This window comes from Piliocolobus tephrosceles, chromosome 5, assembly GCF_002776525.5.
Source record: "Piliocolobus tephrosceles isolate RC106 chromosome 5, ASM277652v3, whole genome shotgun sequence".
NCBI classification, from domain to species: domain Eukaryota; kingdom Metazoa; phylum Chordata; class Mammalia; order Primates; family Cercopithecidae; genus Piliocolobus; species Piliocolobus tephrosceles.
In genome coordinates this window covers 95,371,658-95,398,521 of record NC_045438.1, presented here as the reverse complement: position 1 = coordinate 95,398,521, position 26,864 = coordinate 95,371,658, and positions in this window count along the sequence as shown.

The following is a 26,864-nucleotide window of genomic DNA, read 5'->3' as shown; positions in this document are numbered from 1 at the left end:
CACTGATGGACATTTGATTCCAAGTCTTTGCTATTGTGAATAGTGTCGCAATAAACATACGTGTGCATGTGTCTTTATAGCAGCATGATTTATAATCCTTTGGGTATATACCCAGTAATGGGATGGCTGGGTCATATGGTACTTCTAGTTCTAGATCCTTGAGGAATCGCCATACTGCTTTCCATAATGGTTGAACTAGTTTACAATCCCACCAACAGTGTAAAAGTGTTCCTATTTCTCCACATGCTCTCCAGCACCTGTTGTTTCCTGACTTTTTAATGATTGCCATTCTAACTGGTGTGAGATGGTATCTCATTGTGGTTTTGATTTGCATTTCTCTGATGGCCAGTGATGATAAGCATTTTTTCATGTGTCTGTTGGCTGTATGAATGTCTTCTTTTGAGAAATGTCTGTTCATATCCTTTGCCCACTTTTTGATGGGGTTGTTTATTTTTTTCTTGTAAATTTGTTTGAGTTCTTTGTAGGTTCTGGATATTAGCCCTTTGTCAGATAAATAGATTGCAAAAATTTTCTCCCATTCTGTAGGTTGCCTGTTCACTCTGATGGTAGTTTCTTTTGCTGTGCAGAAGCTCTTTAGTTTAATATGTTTTTATTTTCTGGGAGTTTTTATACTATAAAAATAATTTGACAATTATTTCCTATGTTTTTGAATGTGTATGCATATATGAGTGTGTGTGTTTTAATTCAGGCAATTTAGAAAAGATGCATTTTTTATACTTCTATTAGTTATAACTCTGTACAACATAATTGCCAAGAAAATATCTTATTTTTCCTAATCATAATTTCTTCTTTGTGGGTATAACAACATCCTCTTGTCCTCAATGGGCCACCACTGTCTTACTCCCAGTCTAGGTGGTTTGGGTAAAGCTGACTTCCCCATCAGCTTTAAAAGTGGCATATGATAATAGGTACATGCTTTGAAAGGGTTCTTTATTTTCCACCTTTCTATGTAACTTTTTCATTATAATAAAAATGTAAAAGGAAACAAAAGAAATTGAAAGATAAATCAATTTAAATGTTTTTGACTATAAAATTTATTTTTTTTAGAATCATAAAGCATGCCATGTTGTACCCATTTTTGTAACTGTGGCACCTGTCTTTGCATTGGTCTTCTTGCTTCTTTATCAGCTGTCCTTAGGACTATTCTAGAAAGTTTAGAGATGATCATCTGTATTGGGTTATGTAACAAAACAAGGATAATTAACTTCATCAGATTTTGGACAGTGCAAAATGGCATAAAATTCTGAAAATATGTATTCTAAATTACTTGCCAAAGAGCATACATGAGATAACAATAAGAATACAATAGGAGACTGGTTGTCATTGCACACACCTGTAATCCCAGTGCTTTGAGAAACTAAGGCTAGAGGAGTACTTGAGGCCAGAAGTTCAACAACAGCCTGAGCAACACAGTGAGACCATATCTTTACAAAAAGATTTGAAAAATTAGCTGAGCGTGGTAATGCATACCTGTAGTCCTAGCTACTTAAGAGACTGAAACAAGAGGATTGTTTGAGCCTGGGAGTATGATACCCCTGTGAACTACGATTGTGTCACTGCATTCTAGCCAAAAAAAAAAAAAAAAAAAAAAAAGAAAAAGAAAAAGAAAAAAAGAAAGGGAAAAAGAAAAAGAGTATAATAGGAGTACAACTCTAGCAAAATAAGTATGGTGTGGGAAATTTTTTTTAGGAATTCATAACATATACAAAAAATAAAATGTGTTATTTTAAAATCCATAGACAAGAAGCCTACTAATTTGATTTAACACCATTTTGACTGTGATCCAAATATACATTTGGAAATATATCTTAACATCTCTAGGTACATGATTCCATTTAATTCTGATATATAATTTAACAAATGCTGTTATAACTAACTAAGCCATAAATCATTGTTACTATATAACATTTACTTTTAAATACATAACAAATTAAACATATTTTCAATACACCTTTTATGGAGAGAATTAGGGTAGGATTTACTTTTGTATATGATACATCTATAATGTTATTCTAAGGATAGAAGATGTTTTATTATCTCTGTGTTGTGGCTCATCAATTTTGACTGGGAGGCTTCCACTGTCTTCCGGATGACTTTAGAATTGATTCTTCTTCTTGGATAATATTTACAATTCCATGTCTCTCTTAAACGTCTCTCTCTACTTTTATGAAGAAATAGGAAACATGAAATCATGACTGATTATAAAGAAATCCTCATTTCATCCTCTTGGGAGCATGTGTTCATGTCCAGACATCTTCAAATGAGGGGAACAGAAGGATTTGATGTATTTTCATCCAGTTGTAAAGACTGGCTATGAAAAGAAGTATTGGTATGAGACTGCCTTTCATACAATGTTAGGCATTTCAGAAAATGCCTATCATGAGGAAAAATATAGAAAAGCTGTGCTGTAACCTTCTTAACAAATTTTTACTCAAAGGAAAATTTCAAGGAAAGAAGAAAGTATAACTGACAAAATAAGCTATATTGCTTTAATTTAAATTACATTACAAGAGTATATCAGTAAATCCCAAGTTAATATCAGTCATACCAAAACAATAATTCAGTCAATTTTATTAATTTTTATTACTAATCCAGTCAAGATATTACTTGTTTATCTATATTTTACAATAAAAATGTGAATGAAACTTTAGAACATATCCTTTCCATTACTTAAAAGTAAACTACTAAATGGTTCTTGAGAAAGAGAAGAGGATTTTCCACAGCGAGATTTCATTCTGGTAGCAGAGGGACAATAGTGTATTTTTAGCAGAATGCAAGTGCTTTTAGGTGATATCTCGCTATGTATTTGATAGATGATGCATTTGTATTATTCATATTATTTTTCTGCTACTTCATACATAAAAATTCTGTCAAAATAGTTGTTTTTGACTTTTTAATGCATATTTGCAATCAACAAATAAAGTAGCTAATCTATTTCAGCCTATAGATTATGAATGTTTATTGTTAGGAATCCATAACATTGATATAGTCGTTATAAATTAAGTACACAAATTACAAGTTGAGGTTTTTAATATGCTAGCTACTGTATCCCAAATATAAGTATTTGATATTAGAAGGTAATTGTTTCAAATTACTTCAGTGTCAGTGCCCTTGTCCAGTCACCCCTCGAAACATTAAAAATGTTTTCAAAGATTTGGAAATTACCAACAAATGTAACTTTCAACTCACACATTATAAAAAGGCTTCTTTTATGATTAGTAATTTATTACTCTGTTGTTACATGCAAAGGATGCCATTTGGAAATACTGGTGAAAAATAAAAATTAGAAATAATTATTTAGTTAATGGTGATAAGAGAATAGTATTTATTTATACTGTATTCATTCATTATCAGTTTAATTATTCAGGAAGTATTTATTGAATACTTGACATATTTCCAAGGGTACATATATTATTATTATCATACTTCCTAAGAGTTTTTCTTATAATAGAAGAAATATAACAAAATACTAATTGATATAAAGACAAAGAATATAATATAATTGAAAATGTCATATTTGTTAAAAAATAATTGCTTTAAGAATTTAAAAATGATACTTCTTTCTGAGTTATTAAACAAAATGTCCATAGAATAGATAGTATCTTTTCTTGGTCATATAGAGATGGCAGATACAAAGTCCATCCCAGATATATATATCTTTACTTTTCCAAAGATAACTTTTTTTTTAAAGTTTGAAGTAAATAAATGATTTTTTAATAGACTGAGAGGATTATAATATAAGAAAGAAATATTTAGAAATAAGTTTTTAAGATTGGTTGGGGTCAGAATATTGAAAATTTTAAATACTTATCTAAGGCATTTTGTTCTACTCTATAGGCAGCAGTTGAGAAACGTAAAGCAAGATTTAATTAAGAAAATATTGACAAATATTTAAGGCTGTTATTAAAAATAATCTAAATACAAAAGCACATCTGAAATAAAAAAGATGAAAACCTCCAATATCTACTCTTCCAAAGTAGAAAAATGAGGGCACTTGCAAAAATTGTCAAAATCAATCTTTTTTTTTTTTTTTTTTTTTTTTTAGAATTCAATTCCAAAATAAAGAATTCTAGGAATAAGCCAAGAGTTGAAACAATTTGGGGAATAATTATTCAAGAAAAATTTGTGTATCTTAGTAAGAACAGTGAGTTTTGTGATGTTTTACCTTACCCTGTTCTTATTCCCTTCTTTCCAGTTCTATGGAGACTTGAAAACTAGTAACTTTGCAAATACAGGAGTTGTGAAAACCAGCATCCTAGAAGTCATTGTAAGTGCAGAATGTGTTTGGAGAAAGCCCCATTCCCAGAAAATTGTCACTATATAGCCCATCTGAAGGTTGCATAAAAAGCTCTACTGTCGACATTTGTCTTTATTTGAGCTGATTCAGAGCTTGCTTTGTGCAAATAGCACAACCCATCAGAGGCAATTGCTTAATATTGCAGCTGCCTTCAGTGGAGATTCCAATTGGGACTAACAAGAAGCTGTGTTAGAAAAATAAAATGCCCTTAAAAATAAAAACTAATATATTCATGGAAACCTAGAAAATTATGCATATGATTAGGGTTGTGAATACACTTAGGAAAGACGTGAGAGGGCCCTAATCTTTCACAGCTGGCTGAGGATAAGGCTTGATGTAACCAGGGAGTGAAGGCAAAAGTAGAGAGATAAACTGTCCCATGAAGTGTTGAAAGGGTCTCCCAATATACACAGGAGTCCTTTGACAAAGGCTGGGAGATTTATTTGTTCAAGGCACTTAAGGAAATCTTTGTCCAATCACTGGGTGATGAATAAAGTAGCCAAGAAAGACAAGTGTTCACACATGAAAAAGAATACAACATACTTTACAAAATTAATAGTCATTATACAAACAAACAGCAACAACAGTAACAACAACAAATAGAAACAACACATCTTGGTTTGGTGGAAAAGTATTCTGAATTACAGATTTGCCACTAGATATTAATATTTGAAGGTCTAGTTTTTAACACAAAATTATGAGGCATGTAAAAAAATAGAAAATTAGTATGGCTCATACACAGACAAAAAAGAAGCAATAGATCATGTGTCTGAGGAAATCCAGATGTTAGACTTATCTGAAATAGACTTTAAATGAGCCGTAATAAATATCCTGAAAACAGTAAAGAAAAACACATGTAATTAAACACAAGTGTGAGAATAATGTATCACCAAATATCAATGAGACAGAAATTATAAAAAAAGAACCTAGTTAAAATTTAGAAGTTGAAAAGTATAATTACCGAAATGGAAAAAAAAAATTCACTAGAGGGAATCACAACCAGACTTGAACTGTGAAAAAAAGATAGGCACAGTGCACTAGAAGATAGGCCAGTGCACTAGAAAACTATAGAAGTGCCCCAACACTTCTAGACCTGATAAACACTAGCAAAGTTTCAGGATGGAAAGTCAATTTACAGAAATGTGTAGCATTCCTGTACACCTACGACATCCAAGATGAGAGCCAAATGAAGAACGCAATTCTATTCACAATAGCCACAAAATATCAAATATTTAGGAATGCACCTAACCAGGGAGGTGAAAGATCTCTACAAGGGGAATTATAAAACACTGCTGAAACAAATCAGAGATGAAACAAACAAATAAAAGAACATTCCATGCTTATGGATAGGAAGAATCAATGTTGTCTAAATGGCAATATTGTCCAAAGCCATTTACAGATTCAGTGCTATTCCTGTCAAACTACCAATGACATTTCTCACAGAATTAGAAAATATAAAAATAAGAACTATTCTAACATGCATATGAAACCAAAAAAGAGCCCAAATGGCCAAAACAACCCTAAGAGAAAAGTACAAAGGTGGAGGCATCACATTACCTGACTTCAAACTATACTACAAGCCTATAGTAACCAAAAAAGCATGGTACTGGTACAACATAGACACATAGACCAATGGAACAGAATAGAGAATCCAGAAATTAAGCTGCACACCTACAACCATCTTTGACAAAGTCAAGAAAAACAAGCAATAGGGAAAGAACTCTCTGTTCAATAAATGGTGCTGGGATAACTGGCTAGTCATATGCAGAAGATTGAAACTGACCCTTCCCCTTCAAAATATACAAAAATAAACTCAAGGTGGATTAAATACTTAAATGTAAGATCTAAAACTATATAAGCTCTAGAAGAAGACCTAGGATATACTATTTTGGACATTGGCCTTGGCAAATATTTCACGATGAGGTCCCCAAGAGCAATTACAACAAAAACAAAAATAGAGAAGTTGGACTAATTAAAGAAAAGAGCTTCTGTACCAAAAATGTATCTATCTATCAACAGAGTAATCAGACAACCTACAGAATGAGAGAAAATATTTACCTACAGAATGAGAGAAAATATTTGCAAGCTATACATCTGGCAAAGGTTTAATATCCTGAATCTATAAGGAACTTAAACCAAGAAACAAAAAACAACCCCATTCACCAATGGGCAAAGGACATGAAAAGGAATTTCTCAAAAGAAGACATACATGCAACCAAAAAGTATATAAAAAATGCTCAATATTACTGACTACCACAGGAGTGCAAATCAAAATAATAATGAAATATCATATCAGTCAGAAAGTCTATTATTAAAGAGTCAGAGAATACAGATATTGGTGAGGTTGCAGAGAAAAGGAAATGCTGCTAGTGTGAATGGAAATTAGTTTAGTCACAGTGAAAAGCAGTTTGGAGATCTCTCAGTGAACTTAAAACAGATCTACCTTTTGACCGAGTAATCTCATTACTGGGTATATACCCAAAGAAATATAAATATTTCCACCAAAAAGACACATGCTCTTGTGTGTTTATTGCAGCACTATTCACAATAGCAAAGACATGGAATCAACCTGGATTGTCCATCACTGGTGGACTGGATACAGAAAATATGGTATACATATAATATGGACTAGTATGCAGCTATAATTAAGTCATTTCCTTTGCAGCAACATAGATGCAGCTGGCAGCACTTATCCTAAGTGAATTAATACGGGAACAGAAAACCAAATACTGCATATTGTCACTTATAAGTGGGAGCTAAACATTGAGTATACATGAACACAAACAAGAGAATAATAGATACCAGGGCCTACTTGAGGGTGGAGAGTAGGAGGAGTCTAAGTATTGGAAAACTTCCTATTAGGTACAATGCTCACTACCTGGATGATGAAATCATTTGTACACCAATCCTTAATGACATGCAGTTTGCGCACATAACAAACCTGCACATGTACCCCTGAAACTAATATGAAAGTTGAAAAAAAATAAGAAAAGAAATGCATCAGGTAACAATATCCTCTTGATTCTCACGCAGACACATTTAACATTTAAAGATTTACATTTTAGGGCTAAAATTTGGAAAGGCATTTCACATGAACTTTATAAATATATGCAAGGTTTATGAATATTACACCAAGTAGTTTCATCTATAAATTTATGATACCCCTTTTTTTATTCTTTGAGCCACATTTTCTCCCACAATTCTGAGTGATGTGTTTCTGAGCTTCCAGTTTCCTTAGATTTTTATCATAGGCTCAACAAATCTAGAACATGCCATGAATATCAAGGGACTTCTTATGTTTATGAAGCCTTCCTTTTTCTGTCTCATGATGCTTATTTATTTATTCTTCAAGATTCTATTTACATTCCAACTCAGCATAACATTTCCTAACATCCTAGGGCAAAATTAACTGATCTTTCTTCAATGGTTCCACGGTATTTTGTTCACGGTACTCCTATAACTTCACATGTTATTACACTCCATCTTATACCATGAGAACTTTGGGGGTAATTACTAAGTTTTTCTTCTCTATGGGGGGATAGTACCTAAAATAGTACCAGTCTCGTGATGTAATTCAATCCATGTTTGTCAGATCAATGGATGATTCTATAAATAATGATTTTGGATGTGGCAAAGACTGCTAATTATTCCTCAACATCATACTTCCCTCTTCCTTTACCAATAGACATTGCTTCCTGACTTTCAGCTGGGCATATGGCTGCTTGGTTAGAAACAAATTTCCCCATGTACTCAGTTGAATAATGTGAATACATGCTTATAAAAGGTATGTGAGCAAATGTGATGTGTGCAAATTCTGAGTCACTTTAATGGAAAAAAAAAAAAAAAAGTTCTTTCTGTTTATTCTCATTACCCAAAAACCTGACAAGGCAGCTTTGGCAGGCAGACAAGACCCACACCCTGAGAGATGGAGGAGCAACAAGTTAGCAATAATCTGGGCACCTAGAAGACTTCATGAAACAAAGCCACCTGCGCAAAATCCATATCATTTTGGTCTGTGATGAGAGAGAAATAAATTTCTATACCGTTTGAGTTTCCACCTCTGAGATGTCTTTTAGAGAAGCTAAGCCTGTATCCTGTATCCCATGTAATCTACCCCGTCTGTGCGGGGCAGTTGGTCCCATTGCAGATATATTTAGCAACTTTCAGTTCTGATGGATATTGTCACATCCTCTCTCTACTTGCAGCAGCTCCGTTAGCACACCATGAGCCACAGAACCAGCAACCCAAGCCAATAATAGTGGCAGCACAACTCCGAACAGTAATAGGAGCTCTAAATAACTTTACAGCCAGAGCCAGCAACTCCACTAGTTCCCAAGGGTTGCTTCTGTCAGCAGTTTCACAGGATTTTTCAAGTTTGTTTCTTTGCCCCCAGATAGTTAAGTGTTATCTTCTCAGCATCTAAATGGCTGTATCTACTGATGTGTTATAAATGTTTAAGTGACTCTGTAAAATAAATAGCTCCAGTTTGTTTACTAATTCCTATGTGTAAATACTCCCAGCAAGAACAATTTTATGCTATTAATTGCAATGTGAGTTCACAAAACATGAAGTTAAGAAGAGTTGCACACACATGACTTTTTTGACCTGTTAGGAGCTGCATCCAACACACCACAAACTTGACAGTATCAGTTTTCTGTTGTGACGTAATGAACTACCCCATCTTATCAGCTTTAAACAACTGATTATTTGCTTACAATTGTTGGGTGGCATCACTAGGTGGTTCCTATGCTGTTTTGTTTTTTTTTCTTCTGGGATCGCTCACTCATATGGTGGTAGACAGTTGACATCTCAGTAGGGCCTGGATGGACTAAGATGACTTCACTCACATGTCTGGCAATTGGTGCTTACTGTAGGCTGAGATACCTTAAATCTCCTCCACGTGAACTCTCACAGCACAGCAGGCTAGTGTGGTGTTTCTTTACTTGGCAACTCCAGGGAAGATTTATAAGAAGGTAATAGAAACAGCTTTAACACCTATTGACACTCTGCTCTGAAGTTTCATAATATTCAGTTTCTTTTCCATCCTATTAGCCGGCGAAGTCACAAGGCTATCTCAAATTTAACATGATAAAACATTGTGATGAAACAAGAGAGCAGTTTAATGGTGATATTTTCCTCTTGCATTTATCATCCTGTTTGTATTTAAGCAGAGCTTTGGTATCTTACACTCAATGGGTTGGCTACTATATAAAACAAAATGAGAAAACAGAAAATACAAGTGTTAGTGAGGATGTGGAGAAATTCGAAGTTTTATACACTGGTGGTAGGAATATGAAATTGTACAATCACTGTAGAAAATGGTATAATAGTTCTTCAGAGTGTTAAAGATAGAGTTATTATATGATCCAGCAATTCCACTTTGAGGTATATACCCAAAAGAATTGACAACAGTGTCTCACAGAGATTATTTGTACACCTGTGTTCATAGCAACATTATTTACAATAACCATAACACAGAAGCAAACCATGTCCATCAAAGTATGAAGGGATAAAAATATGTGGTATGTACATGCGATTAAATATTATTCAGCCTTAACAAAGAAGGAGATTTTGACATGTGCTACAACATGGCAGATCATGAGGTCATAATACTAAGTAAAACAAATTAGTCACAAAAGGATAAATACTATATTATTGTACTTCCATGAGGAACCTAGAAGTAGTCAAATGCATAAGGGCATAAAGTAGAATAGTATTTGCCAGCGGCTGGAAGGAGGCAATGTGAAGTTGTTATTTAATGAATACAGTTTTAGTTTTTTAATATGATATGGATTCTGGAGATTAACAATGTGAACTTAATGCAACTGAAGTGTGCACTTAGAAATGGTTAAGACAGCAAATCTTACATTTATTTTACCACAATAATAAAAAACATAAACATAAATTATTTGACATTGTTTTAGAGGCAGACTCTGCATCTTCTTCCCTTGAATCTAAGAGGAGCTCCTGACTTGCTCGAAACCAATAGAAGCTGAAGTGTGATGCATAAATTCTGATGCTATGTGGAGAAAACAATATAATTTTGTGTTCCTTGCTGCAACACTTGCTTGTGGAGCACTGAATTGCCATATAAGAAGTCTGATTGCTGTGTGGCCACCATGCTGTGGTGAGAAAGCCCAGAGCACATGAAGAGGTGATAAGTAAGTGCTATCAACAGTCCCAGCTGAAAGTCTCAGAAAACAATCAACATCAACTGACTGACACAAAAGAGATGATGCTTCTAGATTATCCTAGCCTCCAGCCATAGAGCCACATGCAGTCCTTTGAGTCTTTCCAGCAGAGGCTCTGGACAATATGAGACAAAGACAAGCCATTCTTACAATGCCTGGCCCAAAGCACACAGATTCTATAAGCTTTATAAAATGTTTTAAGTCTTTAAGTTTGCTATTATAACAGCTTTTTGGAGATATAACTCGCATACCATAAATTCATCATTTTAAAGTACGTATTCACATAGTTGCGCAATGATCACCTTTATCTATTTTTTTTTAACATTTTATCACCAAAATAGAAATCCCATAACCATTAGCAGTCACTCCCCATTCTACTCTATTCCAATCCTACTGCTATCCTAGAAATTCCACAAAAATGGAATTATACAATATGTTGCCTTTGTGTCTAGTTTGCTTCACTTAGAATAAGATTTTCGGAGTTCACCCATGTTGTAGTATGTATCAATACTTCCTTTCTTTAAAAGGCTTAGTAGTATTACATAGTATAAATATGCCACATTTTGTTTATTCAGTCATAGGTTGATGGAAACTTTTGATGTTTTCTACTTTTGAGCTATTAGGAATCATGATGCTATGAACGTTCATGTACAAGGTTTTACACAGACACAAATCTTTATTTATTTTGAATATATATTCATGAATGAAATTTCAGGGTCATACAGTAACTTTTTGTTTAACATTGTGAGGAATTGCCAATATGTTTTCCAAAGTGGTTTTCCCATTTTTTTCAGTCCCACCATCGATACATGTGGGTTCTAATTTGTCAACATTCTTGCTAGCACTTTTTTCTGTCTTTTATTTTAGTTATCCAAGTGAGTGTAAAGTAACATGCAACTTTAGTCTTTATTTGCATTTTGCTAATGACTAATGATGTTGAGCAACTTTGTATGTAGTTGCTAATGATATGTGTGTATTCTTTGGAGGAATATTCATCTCCTAAAACTATTGAAATTAAAAAAAATATATGTAGGATGAATAAGTCAAAAGATTAGTGTGCAACATGAGGACTATAGTTAATAATAATGCATTGCATTGAAAATTTTTGTTAAATGAGTAGACTGTAGTTGCTCTTACCATGGTGGGGGAGATGGGTAACTTTGTGAAATAATAGATATGTTAATTTTTTTCATTATGGCAACCATGTTATGGCATATATGTATCTTATAACATCATGTTATATGCTCCAAATATGCACAGTAAATGTTTCAAACAAACAAATATATTGCCCATTTTTAATTGAGCTATTTGTCTTTTTATGATTGACTTGTGAAAGTTCTTTAGCTGTTCTAGGTATAAGTCCTCTATGAAGATATATGACTTTCAAGTATTTTCTCCCATTGTGTGGGTTGTCTTTTCGTTTTCTTGATGGTTCCCTTTGAACCATACAGAGCAAGATTGATTTTCTCGGTATTTCCTCTTATTATTTGCTAATATACGTACTGCTAGCAGGTCATATGGTCAGATAAATAATTAGATTAGAAAAGTAGATTTTTTTCTGAATGCCTTCTTCAGGAGGAGTTAGTTTTCTTTATTTATTTTTTGCCCAAATTGATAAATTTATATTCTTATTAATACTACATCTAAACTATTAATAGTTGGCATTCATAAATTAAGATAAATATAAAATACTACATTTGATTTTCTAGCTTTTGAAAAACTGCAATAATAAGTATTTAGGTTAAATGTTGTTCCCCTAATGAATGATAAGCTTGTAGATGATTCCACAATAATGTAATGTCAAACATTGTTTTATAAAACAAACCTTTAGAAAACACCTTGTATTAAAAGGCCCAGACTGGGCAGAAATAAGGAGCTGAGTTAGTTACTCCCCTCAATCTTCTTTTTATTTTAAGTGGTGAGTTTTTAATATTATAAAGGAAGATATAAGAGCCATTTCAAACAGTGACAGAGAGAAAAAAATACAAAGTCTGGGGATTTTGACCAGCCCGGTTAGGGCAGTTAAAACTCCATGAAGGGAAACAGCTTTTTACCCACAGAAAAGAGAGAGAGGTGGCCGGTTTTGGAAAAGAGGCAGATCTGATAGTTTGTCTTTATCTTGGCATTAAACTTTTCAAAACCTTTAACTTTTACTGGTAGTTCAGTCTTGCCCAAACAAACAATAAGATAAATATATAATAAGTTATAATCCTGAAAGCATTTTATATTTATTAGCATTTATAATGTAAGAATAATTCAAGTGTAGGAGGAGATTTTAAGGTATTTCACTTGAGGCAGGAATTGAGGACATTAAAAAAATCAAATGAGGTTAATTGCTTAAAGATATCAGTAACGAAAGTGGCACTTTTAATTCTAACCATCTATAATATATAGCAACTTTTGACAAGATAAATTAATAATTTACCTAATATCTAACCAAGGCCACAGCATACCTTCAGGTATCTCCCAGCTGCTTACTGATGGATTAGGAGACAGTGTTTCATAACACTTTGTGAGCAACAGTTCTTTAATACTTTTTGTCATATGTAATGTAATAGAAGTAGTTTCAATCAATAATTCTAACAACTTAATAGAAAATTCTATTCCCCAATAATTCTACTGGGAGTGTATTTTTCTTTACACACATAACAAACCTGATATTAAAGTTTTATTTTGCATAATTTTAATAAACAGAGTCAATTCAATCAGATGTGTGTTCAAAAATCAAATTTTAAGATAATATTTTTGAATTAATTAAAACAACTCTATCACCAAATCAAATAGATGATGTTAAAGTTTGTGTAATATAAGAAATTTTTTCTTTAATACCAGTACAGGTAACTTACCGAATGGTGTTATAAATTATAAGAAAACAAACAAGGTTATTAGAAAACAAAACCAAAGATACAGGTTTTCTAAATGCTAGCCTACTTGGTGTCAGTGAAAACAGATCTTTATTTATTGGGCTTTTTATTATTTGTTCTAGTGTGATGTTGTCTATGTAAATTAGGTTCCACTTACTGCTGAGAATGTGAACAAAGATGGGATATACCATAACTAACAACACAAATATATCTTCAAGATTATTTTTTAACAACAGTATAGTCTATAAAAAAGGTAAGTAGGGTAATTTGAAAGGAAGTGCAATTTTTCATTAGATGATGATGTCTTTGGATCCACTGAGGTGGTCAGGGAAGATTCTGTTTTACTTACAGGAATTTTCATTTTTAAAATTTTAAAGCTCCCTGTCTCTTTCTCTCTCTCTCTCTTTCTCTCCTGGCAACAATAGGTCAAGTCTGTTTGGCTGTATCATAATTATTTTCATAAGGTTAACTACCCTGAGGTTGCTTGAGGTTGTTTTATATTCACCCTTTCTTCAGCTGCTGCCCAAATTCTTATCATTGCACAGTGTAAATATACACAAATGGGGAGTTCAGTAACAATAAATCAAGTACCGTACATAAATAAATAGAAACACTGTAAGAGTAATAGTCCAGCATAGGTAGGAATAAGTGGGAAATGATAGTGGATATTCAGAAAACAGTTTGAATCGTGGATTGTTCTAAATTCATTGCAAGTTAACATCTGAGATGCTGAATTTGTAGCATAGATGAATGATTGCAGAAAGCTTTACTGGGAAATGGATCTTAGATAAATTTTGCTAGAAAGGGAGATCCCAGGAGTGCGAGATGAACTGGCATGCATAATAAAGTGGAGGAGGTAGGGACTCTTGGTGTGGTGCATATTGGTAGGGGTGGTTTCTTAGCCAGCCTCAGTGGAATACAGTAGGAAATCTCAGCCACAGATGTACGGTGGAACCATCTGGAGAACTTTTCAGCTCCATGTGTTCTTTGCCCAAAAAACACTAATAAAATCCATGGGAGCTTGTCAGGCAAATTGGCAAGCTATAGCTGCTGACAGAAGTAATTGTTCTTGCGTTTATCCAAAAAAACAAGATGAAGTCACCTTCCATATGTGGGGTCCATTGCTTAAAACACTTCTGGTCCTTATAACCATACCATCAGTGGGGGAGCCTGATGTGGCACAGAGAGAGAGATACAACACATGTGATCATTGAACACATCAGGATTCAGTTGTGAGTCCTTCCTGCTTGTATGTTATTATGAATGTGATAATCCATACATCTATTTCTCTTTGTTTCTCACTGTATGTTTAAATTGATTTAATAACCAACCCATTTAAGAGTTTTGGTTTGGTCTGTGAACTTTTCAATTCTGTGACCTCTTAAATAGCTTGCTCAGTGCATACTTGGAGGCCACAACTGCAACAACATAATTTCCCACATGATGTAACCTATTTTTAAAATGTTCCACAAGTGGTTTTAATATGCAGCTCAGTTTGAGAACTGCTGGGATAAAGAATTCGAAGATCCAAGGAAAATTACAGATGGTGAAGGACTTCAGATGTGATGTTAAAAAAGATTTATATTTTATTATATAGGAAACCAGAAGTCCTCTAAATACAGTAATAAAGATATAAAATTTGTGCATCTTTATGATTGAATTGACAGTGGCATGCAAGTAGGACTCGATAAGGGGGATGACTAGATGCCTAACAGGAAATTAGAAGTGTTGAAAAATAACAGTCTGGTGAAATAAACCTAAAATAGGATGATAGAATATGAGTGAAAAGGAAGAGGATATTTTGGTTGTCTTAGGATATTTTGGTCATATTATGAAGGCAGTATTCACCAGGTATAAAAACCAGACACAAATATCGTAAGAAAATAAAACTATAGACCAATATCTCCTATCAACATACATTCAAAACTCTTTAACACAATTCTTAACAAACTATCAGCAAATAAAACCTGGAAACATAAAAAGTCTATACCATGTACAATGGTGGTTTATGCTAAAAATGCAAGATTAACTTAACTTTGGAGGTTTTTCTCAGTGTTCTACTCCATGCTCAGTTTTCAATAGTCCCTGCCCAACTGATTGGGTCATCAACTGTCCCACCTTGCCTGGGTCTGTTCTAGTTTTTTTTTTTTTTTTTTTGAGACGGAGTTTTGCTCTTGTTGCCTAGGCTGGAGTGCAATGGCACGATCTCGATTCACTGGAACCTCTGCCTCCCAGGTTCAAGTAATTCTCCTGTCTCAGCCTCCCGAGTAGTTGGGATTACAGGCATGCGCCACCACGCCCAGCTAATTTTGTATTTTTAGTAGAGATGGGGTTTCTCCATGTTTGTCAGACTGGACTTGAACTCCCGACCTCAGGTGATCTGCCTGCCTTGGCCTCCCAAAGTGCTGGGATTACAGGTGTGAGCCACTGAGCCCGGCCGGGTCTATTCCAGTTTTAACACTCCTACTTTCCAGAAACACCTCCCCAGGAAGCAGAAAATTTTGGCTTTTTGGTGATGAGGCAAAAAAGTGATGGAAATGTACAAAACTCATGCTGTAGTTCCCAAAATAGTGGCTGAAAGCACCCATGTTTTTAGTTTCAAGTGGATACTAGATAATACAGCTTCTCTAGTTACTTTCATTGTGTTTTGCCCTTTCCACTAATGTTGGCAACCATGATTTGCAGTTCATGACAATGGGTCATCCGTTATTCATCACACTGATTGATGTGACTTAAATGTGCAATTTAATAATTATGACTGTTAGCAGTTCATCTTTGATTTTGCCCAGGGATTGACTGTTATGCTTAGTGCTACTTCAGTTTTTAACATTGTGAATATTGTGACCATGTTTTCTAAGTGTTAAAGTTATGAAGCAATTGCAATATCAAAACCGGCATGCAGAAGACATCACAGAAAGTAGGATAAATTACTGGGCAATTTGAATAACAAGTGAAAGGATGCACACGACTGGAATAAGGGGGTAAATAAAACAGAGCGTAATGTACAATACCTAAAAAAGAATTTGGGCTTAAACACAGAGGAGAAGAGAATATGAAAGCACACAGGAAGATAGAAGCTTTCAAGTCCAATATGCGCTAGGCAAATACTTCAAGCCAAGAAAAAGTTTTTAGCCTCCCCAAAATTAACCAATGCTCAGATAAAACTAAGGATGACTGAATTTGTTTGGGGATACTACATGATCAAACATATATTAAAGTACTGTTCCTTTGATTGGTCTATGAAACTCATTAAATATACATTTCGTTATTCAAAACTGGCAATTAAAATGTTCTGTGGAAGTACAGAAGAGAAAATTTTAATAACAGATGTGATGCTCCCTTCAGTGTGGAGATTCCTTAAAATCTTAACAATGATCATGCTTTCCAGAGTATATAAAGTGATTTTTAAAAACTTTTATTTTAAAAAGTTCAGGGTTACATATGCAGGTTTGTTATTACATATGTAATGTGTGCCATGGGGATTTGCTGTAGAGATTATTTCATCTCCCAGGTAGTAAGCCTAGTACCCATTAGTTATTTTTCCTGATCCTCTCCCTCCTCCCACCATCCACTCTCCAAAAGGCCCCAGTGTGTGTTGTTCTCCTCTATGTGTCCATGTGTTCTCATCATTTAGTACCACTTATAACTGAGAACATGCGGTATTTGGTTTTCTGTTACTGCATTAGTTTTTTTGGATCATGGCAACAACAAGAATACTCGTTTCAAACTATTAGAAGGACCATTTATTTGAATGACAGAGTCTCAAATCACCTTTTATATTTCTATAAAGATTTAAATGAAATGTAAGAAAATATAAAACTAAAGATTATGGATATTTTAGTCCAAATACACAGTATACTTTTCTTCTCTATCTGCATATTTGGCAAATAGTAAAAATGTAAATTTTGGCAGATGTAATTAAGTCTATAAACTTCTTCGTCAAGGAAACCTGAAAAGTCTTATCTACTAAATATTCTACACACCTTGTACACGACACTCCGTAAAGGAGTATGATTTGTTTACCTGTGATTTTGAGGTTTTCATAAAATTTTTATTTAGTTTTTAGCTTTCTCAAAATGCACAGAAGCACTTAATGAGATTTTTTAACTTTATTAAAATGGAGATAGTCTCCTTAGATATATGTTTACAAAATGCTTGTTATTTTCTGCCATAGAAAATATTTCAAAATATTGTTCTGCCATAAATTGACATTTTTAAACTGTGAGACAGGAATAGTGTCTTCCAATTAAAAATTTAATGGATATAAGAATCAAGTAAATGATTACAGAAAAACAGAAACTTACATTATGTTTCTCCAAAGCGGATGATTTTAAGGAGGCCATCACTTGCCAAGAAAAGGATGAACTGACTATGCTTGTGTTGTTTAATGTTATGTTTAGGTTGTAATAGAAACTCACACACACACACACACAAAAGACAATATTTTTGGAAATAAGATTGTTTCAGAACTCAAAAACATGTCGCCAGATAAGAGCAGCCAAATTAAGCACAACTTTCACACTTCTTTACTAAAACTGTGACTTTTTTAGAATGCAACTTTTACATTTTTGAATTAACTTTGTGTTTTAAAACTATTTCCCTGAGAAAGAGAGGTTTAACTAATGATAATATTCAATGTGCTTCAGAGTATTTAAAAACTATTGAAATTTTTTGACATGGGCCACTGATATGATGAATTTATAGACCCAAAGGACCTAATTGACAGACAGCTGGTCTACCAAAACAACCTTGTAGATGCAAAGTGGGTGAGCATTTCTGGAGAGCTGGAAACTAATATGTCTAAAAGTTAGTTAGTTAAAATTTTTAGTGTCTGATATTCAAATGCTTTTGTTGAGAAGACATTTTGTTCAAAGTCATTATATTGGACTTCGTATCAGAAGGGCGTATGATGTAGACTTGATCAAAACAGAGCTACAAGTCAGAATAAAGTTTATTATTATTTCAACTTTGCCACTATATAAAAGAAAAGAAAGATGTTTTTAAAGTCTGCAGGCTGTTTGGGAAAGTATTATCAGAAGGAAAAATAAGTAAAATTATCTTATTGTACTATGTGATAAAAGAAACATATCACTGCTATTTTTATTAAAGAAACACAATATTTGTGTAATTTATGCTCTTTTTAAAAACTTATATAATTTAATTTCTTACTTTATTGAAATAGAAGGGAATAGTCCCCTTAGACATGTGCCTACATATTGCTATTACAAAATAATATAGTCTGCAAAATTTAAATAACCCGTAGTTTTAAGAGTTTAAATGAATTGCTGTATCAGGTGACATAAATATCATAAAAATATTACATTTTTCTCACACCTAAATGTTTTATTCTTTTAGAATTATTCTATTAGTTTTACTGTTAATTACTAATTGTCACTGTGGGATAGTCCTATAATGGTTTTGATTAATTGATAGGATTTATGTAACAGAAAAGGAAAAAAATACAGAACCTTACATAATTTCCAACAAATACCTGTTTGTCATATTCTTATGTTAAAATATATAATAGCCACTATATATTGTAGGATTATATTTATTTTTGTTGTTGTTCTGATATGGCATTGTTATGGTTGACTCTGTAATTTGGTTATCCTACACATGTGCCACAAAGGGAGTCTTGCTTCATGGTCTTACCCTTCTCCCAGCAGTGGACTATGCTAGCTTGTTACTGGGTGCTAGGCTTTTGAAAGAGGCAGAAAGTTTCTCTGTGGTTTAGATCCAGCCTCAGACTAAGAGCAACTATGTCCTGGTTCTAGTTTTGTTTTTTTCCCTTAGCTTTTCTGCAACTCTATCCATTGCAGCAAACCATGCCTCTAATCTGCAGCTGGCTCATCTGTGGCAAGAAAGTTTTCCTGCTTTTCACCTAGAGATGCAGATGTTTGTTTGGCATTGGGACAGGATACTAGACACATAATGATTTTCCACAAGATGATTAGATTGTGATATGTAATAAATGTGAGCCACTGGGATTTGGGTGTTGCTTACTACAGAAAATAACCTATGTTATCTAACTTTACTTTTATTTTTAATTTTTATTTTTTTAAATCCACAGTCAATTTTTTGTCTTTGGTCTTGTTGCTCTAACACTAAGACTTCCAGGAGTGTATTTTATTAGGGTTGTTTTAATGTTAGGTAATTTTTGCATCAAGATCAATCTTTCTGTTATTTTGACCTCTATGTTTTGTTTGTATCCAGATGTATTTCTGTGCAAAACTTGTCTCCAAGGAAGACTCTGATCTTCTAAGCTCTAGATATATATGATTTCTCAATATGCTACATCAACCTCATTTTGCTAATAGTGATACAGGAGGGGGGCAGGGAAGTTCTGGGTAGAGAAGGATGGGGTCTCTGGTGAAGGCTCCACCCTCAGGCCTGAGCCCATGGACCTAAGTGTGGACAAGCACTCCTGTTTTTGCACCCAAATGCATTTTCTGAGACCCCTGTGACCCAACACATGCTCCATCCTTATAAAAATGCTTATAAAAATCCCGAGACCCTAGCAGGCACACACACAAGCAGCTGGACATTGAGAGGAGCAGAAGAGCACACTGACAGACACCAGCAAATGCTAGCAGGCCATCGATGGCAGGATGAGGATGACTTGGAATATGGCAGGGGATGATCAGAGGAGAATCTGGCCACTGGGCGGCCGACTCCACATTCCCACTCCATCCGCCTTCTGTCCTCCCCATCCACCTTGCTGAGAGCTACCTCCACTCAATAAAATCCTGCACCCATCCTCAAAGCCTATGTGTGATCCAATTTTTCCGGTACATGAAGGGAAGAACCCAGGATACAGAAAGCCCCCTGTCCTTGTTGAGCTAATTAACAAAAGCCACCCGCAGATGGCAAAACTGAAAGTGCACACTGTAACACATGCCCACTGGGGCTTCAGGAGCTATAAACACTCAAGCCTAGATACTGCCATGGGATTGGAGCCCAAAATGCTTTCCACCACCTCCCTGACTGCATCCCCGCCCACACTTGGGGTTTGAGCAGAGGGGCACCAAAGAAGCCAATCACACCCCTGATGCAGGCCCTGTGAAGGGGATAAGTGAACTTTTCATGTTTCAACTGGGGGCTTGTCCAGAATCCCGGAAGGTGAGTGCAAATGTGAAACTATCAGATCTGCCTCTTTTCCAAAACCCGGCCACCTCTCTCTCTTTCCTGTGGGTAAAAAGCTGTTTCCCTTCATGGAGTTTTAACTGCCCTAACCGGGCTGGTCAAAATCCCCAGACTTTGTATTTTTTTTCTCTCTGTCACTGTTTGAAATGGCTCTTGTATCTTCCTTTATAATGTTAAGAGTTTTGTTACAGGCTGCCAAAGGTGCAAATCAGACCAGCTGTTCCTAGAGATACCATCTCTACCTCCAGACGGACAGTGGCAGGCATGTGCTGCTCAGGGCACCTCCTTTCCCCTCTCTTCTCCCAGCTTGAGCACGTGGGCACATTCACTGCATGCAAAGTCCAACAGCCATGAGGTGGGGGTGGGAGAAAAACCACAGCTGGTAGCTAGGACCCCACAGGGCCGATGGGCAGGTGCTTCTCGCCCACTTGGCCAAGGGAACTTTTCTCCCCTGGCCAAGAAATTTAACCCAGTACAAACCTGGGGATGGATACAAGCATTAAAGGGATCCATTTGCACTGAGCAAGGGGTTCTTCCCCCAGGACCTCCCCATTTTTCTCTATAAACTGTTTTTCTCTTTTTTCCTTTTCTAGAGGCCTCCCCTTCCCAGCACTCTGTGTCTGACAGAGAAATTAATGGAGGAATGGCCCCGCTGGCTGATAACAAAAAATTTGGCAGGGGTCATTTGAGACACTGCAGATAGATACAAACAGCCTCTGAAATACCTTTTCAGTTCCAAACTAGATTCCAAGCTTCAGGCTGAGACCCTAGAAAGGAAAATTAGGTCTGACAGATCTAAAGCTAGGTAACAGGCAGAATGTAAATGGACAGGACCAATTCCTGCCGACTGAACCCCCCATCCCATGGAAGGAGGCCATGCTCCATGGCATGGACAGACTCAGGGAACTCAAAGGTTGTCGACAGCAGGAGAAAATGGAGGTGTAGGTGAGGGTGGTTAATTCCCATTTTCTAGGTTTTCCCTGCTTCATGGGTACATACCACATTGTAACTATGACTGCCACCTGCCAATACCCCTGGGACTCAGGGATAAAAATGTGGGAGGGAAAGGAGGATGCTCGCTTTCTCTCTCTGTCACACCCTGAGTTTTTACTGAAAGAAAGAAGGGAAATGGGGGATGCTTCTATTCTCTGTCTTTCAGAATGGGCAACCAGCTCACTTCACCACTCCCAGCTTGTACTCTCCTGGAGTGTATCCTGAAACATTGGGTCTGCTTTGACCCTCAGAATCTGGAAGAAAAATGCCTCACAGCCCTCTGCACAAAGGTGTGACCAAATTACAAAGGACTGATTTAGCTCCAGGAAAGGGCCATTCATTTCAATACCATCCAGCAGTTGGAACTTTTCTGTAGATGTAGAACAGATGGTCTGAGGCCCTGTGTGTTCAGGCTGTCTATACCTCGCAAAGCAATTCAGACCTTTGCCAACAGTGTAGAACTGATCCAGCCCTCCTGTTTGCTGTCTCAGGGAATGCTGCAAGGGGCAAGCCCAGGGAATTAAAGATACAAATCCCAGAGGCATTCCCAGCAGAGAAGCCAGTCCCTTGAGCCTTGCTCCTCCAGGTTCACCCTGACTTCCCTATCCAGTTTCAGCCTCTCACTTAACCACTCCTAGAAATCCTCATCCTAAACAAGTCCCAGTCTCACTCTTGTCCCTCTAACAGATGTCCAGTAATTTTGGGCTCAGTAAGGTCTAGGTCCCCTTCCCCCTACAAGACTTAAAAGCAAATTAAGGGAGATCTTGGCAAGTTTTCAGATGACCCTGAAAGATATTTAGTGGCTTTCCAGAATTTCACTCCAGTACTTGAACTCTTCCCTAGAGCCATTATGTTACTTTTGAATCAGACCCTGATGGACAATGAGAAGCAGGTCACTCTGCAAGCAACAGAGAGATTTGGGGATGAGATTTGCATCATATATAGTATCAGAGAAGGGGTCAAATATTATCCAAGTAGAAGAGAAGAAGTACCTGTAAATGACTCTAAATGGGATCACAGTGACAAGATGGAAGACCGGAAGAGGAAACACTTTCAAATGTGCATAGTGGAAGGCTTATGTAGAACTAGGACCACGTATCTGAATTATACTAAGTTGTCCACAATTGACCAGTGGTTTAATGAAAATCCCACTGTATTCCTGGAAAGGCTAAGAGAGGCCTTGGTAAAACACACCTCTGTATCTCCTGATTCAGTCGAGGGACAGCTAATCCCAAAGAATAAATTTGTTACTCAGGCAGCTCTTGATATCAGGAGAAAGTTGCAGAAATGGGTCTTGGGACCAGATAGTACATTAGAGGACCTCCTGAAAGTGGTCACCTTGGTTTTTTACAATAGAGAAAGGGAGACATAAGAAAGAGGCAGAAGCTTTAATAATCACCGTGCAAGCCCACTAACCCCAGAAACCCCATGGTACACCTGTTAACTGCTAAAGACATGGCAAGAACAGTTATCTCTCTTCTAAAGTTTAACTTCTCATATACGAAGTTTAATTTCTTTCACCAGGGTGAAACAGCTCAGGGTACAATGTTGTTGTTAGTATATTTCACTTCTTATCTCTGTAATCCTTGGCACTAGATTCTTTCCTGGTATAATACACATGTTTAACCGATGCATACTAAACCTTATAAAATTTGTTTCTTTTCTCTCCATTAGACGCCATCAAACTCCAAACAGACAGGCAACTGGAGCCTCGGACGATGGCTCTCCTTTGCCAGGAACCCTTAGATAGACCTCTGGGAGGAATCTGACTGCCATTTTCCCCAAAACAAGACCTCTTGTCAGCAGGAAGTAGCTAAGACTGGTTGTCATCCATATTCTAACGGCGGTTAGATATGCCTCTTCAGAGGGGAGAAATGATATAGAAGAGGGGCAGGGAAGTGCTGGATAGAGAAAGGCAGGGTCCCTGGCAAGGGCTGTACCCTTGGGCATGTGCCCACAGACCTAACGGAGGACAGGCACTCCTGTTTTTGTGCCCAAATGTTGCATTTTTCAAGACCACTCTGGCCCACCAGGGACACCCCCTCCCCTGCAATTCTGTGCCTATAAAAATCCTGAGACCACAGTGGGGGCACACACACAAGTAGATGGATGTCAAAAGGAGCAGAGGAGCAGACGGGCACACCGACAGACGCCAGCAGATGCTGGCAGTCCATCGACAGTGGGAAATGTGGAATTCGGCTAGGGGATGGTCGGAGGAGAGTCCGGCTGCTGATCCCAAGGGAGGACCACCTTCCCACTTCTTCCCCCTTCTTGCCTCCATATCCACCTCACTGAGAGGTACCTCTACTCCGTAAAACCTGCACCCATCTTCCAAGCCCACGTGTGATCTGATTTTTCTGGTACACTAGAGCACAGAAAGCCCTCTGTCCTTGCGGTAAGGCAGAACACCTAACTGAGCTGATTAACACGAGCTGCCTGCAGCAGGCAAAACTGAAAGAGCACACTGTAACACATGCCGACTGGGGCTTCGAGAGCTGTGAACACAACCCTAGACACTGCGTGGGGCCAGAACACAAAACGTTCCCCACAACATGCCTGACTGCATGCTCCCCCTAGGGGTTTGAGCAGAGGGACACTAGAGCGAGTCACACCCCTATTGCACACCCTTCGAGGGGAAAAAGAACTTTTCCCAGTCAATAAAACTAGCACATACAATTCTCATACCTATATCTCATCCCACTTCCACCTTTAACGTCTCTCATTCTAACACTCAGTTGCTCTTTGATCTCCATCATGAAGTCTTATTCATCTAAACCATCAAGTTTATCAGCTCCTCCACTGTTTGATTTTCATTTCACAACATCAGGATGACTTGCGTATTTATCTAAAATGCAGATTCATGATCTTTGCCCCATTAAATTTGTATACGAGAGATTTTGAGTAGGGGAAGTGATCTGTATTTTTAAAAACCTCCCCAGGTGAAACAGAAACATATTTGAAGGCAGTGCTTAGTTCTCCCCTCCACCACGCCCAGTTAATTTTCTTGTTTTTGGAGATCCAGACTTGAATGAATTCCCCAAGAGTGGGACCACCCCCAGACATTTAGGATAGTCTCCTAAATGCACAGGGTTTGACCGCATCAATTACAAAGAAGCCTGGACTTCTTGACATATGTTTATATGTCCCACCATAACATTTAGGATCAACAGTGTTCAACATCTATCCTATTTCAGACACTTGATGTCTATCCTTTTGCCTTTCTCTTGTGAAGTCCTGCAGGTAGGACATAAAGCCTAGGGCATCCTCATCACCTGCCTGACCCTAATGGCCTGTTCCTCTCTTGGTCCCATGTTGCTACATCCTGTCCGGGATTAAGAGATTTTCCTAAGCTAATAGACCAAATGAGATATGTCTCAATAAGACTGTATGCCAGAACTCCAATTCCTCCAAAAGAGAATTTTCAATTAGTTCATGTTGTACCATGTAAGAAAGTCAGTTACATTACAAAATTCTCTAGCTCTTCAAAATCAATCTGAATGATTCTTGTATACTTAGTTTTGAGATTCTTTCTAGAATAATTTCCCAAATTGATGAGTTTATCATTGATCCACCAACAATGTTAGATTACTAATTAATTCCCTTGTGCCTTCTAAGTCATTTTGAAGATCTAGGTTTTGTCAGGTGTCACCTCTTCTTTTTATTCTTTTAAGTCCTTTCTAGGACTCATATATTTTCCTCAAGAAGATGAATTGTTTTAGTAAAGTTCAGTTTTTGAATCCTTTTTACAACATTATATTTTTTAGTCCCCAACTATGTTGTTTTTCTTCTTGAGATATTTTACTTGCTGTCAGTAGGCATTCTAAGCAGAGATTTCGCTGATAATTAGCCATTTCTTTAGTGACACATCTCACTTGACAAACAGGGTTAAAAAAAGATGATTTCCTTTGATTGTACTTTTCAGTTGTAATGATATATTCCATTATTTACTATTTAAACCGATATGCCTTAGCTCAGCACTAGGTTCTGTATCATCAAACTGAAAAAAAATTTTAATAGTTTTTTCTCCTCTTTGAACCAAAACTTAAGAAGTTTATGGAAATGTGAAAAGCTAGAATAACAAATATGCAATTAAGTGCAATCCTCTGAGTAACAGAAAATAACAATAATTATTTAGATTATAAGATTTTGGGTTCAATATTCCATAAAACAAAGGTATTATTTAGATTTATTTTTGTTTCCTTACAACTAAACTTAACACAGGCTTTTATACAAATTTAAAAATATTTATGTAAATGGACAAGGGACTATTAAGAAGGAAGATAAATATTTCATGTAGAACCTACTACATCAGCTTTCTTGAAATAATTAACTGGTAAGTTCAATTTACCCTCAAATCAATTAAGATTCAATAACAGTTTCAACCTTTTCCCCTTTTGGTTGAAGTTTGACTAAATTGATTTTGTTATTTTGACAGACTGTGGTCATAATCAAACCACTTGAACCTCTTTGTGGCATCATAAAGGGATCCTTTCAGAATATTAAGAAGAGCATCCATAGCATTATTATACATTTTGTATAATTTGTTACAAAAAGTAACATTATTTGACATGCCCTCTTTTTCACATGAATATGTAAAATGATGTAATCCTAATTAGGGTCATGATACAAATTTTTAATAGTGAAAAGGAATAACAAATTGAGGCCTCTCTAAAGTTATTTATGAATTGCAAATTTGAGGATTATATTTGAGAAACAGTTCTTTATGATCATTACAGCCCGGCTACTACAGATTTTTCATGCAAGTTATTTTAACAATAAAAAAAGACTGATATAATTTAAGATCTCAGTGAGGTGAAGCATGGGTGGATCAGTAACAACAGACATTATATAGATTATATACCAAGTTGAAGTTGAAGGTTCACGAAGTATAGTTTTACCTTTTTAATTGATCATCCTAGCATATACATATGCATTTACCCCTGTTAATTCATGCACATACTCTCAATCACTCCTATTATTAATATCTAATACATCTGTGGGCCATCTATCTTCCCTTCCTACCTCTAACACTATCATACATTGCAGTTTGCCTTTTTTACATGCACGTGGATATCCAGTCACATATCCAAAATCTTTTTACTCACCCTTCCCAAACAGGGTGTTTGGCAGCTCAAAACATCCTCAAGAAATGTGACTTGGGAGAGAGAATGCAGACTTCATTTACAGGTTAGCAAGTTTGTTTAAACAGATATTTCTGAAGTTCAAGCTGGGATGTGAACTCTAGATGGATCCAGATGGATATGTCTTAGTGATTCCAGGGATTCCTTCACCTTGGGGTGGAATGCAGTTAGTGTGAAACAAAGTAGGTCTCTTTAATGCACAGGGCCAAGATTA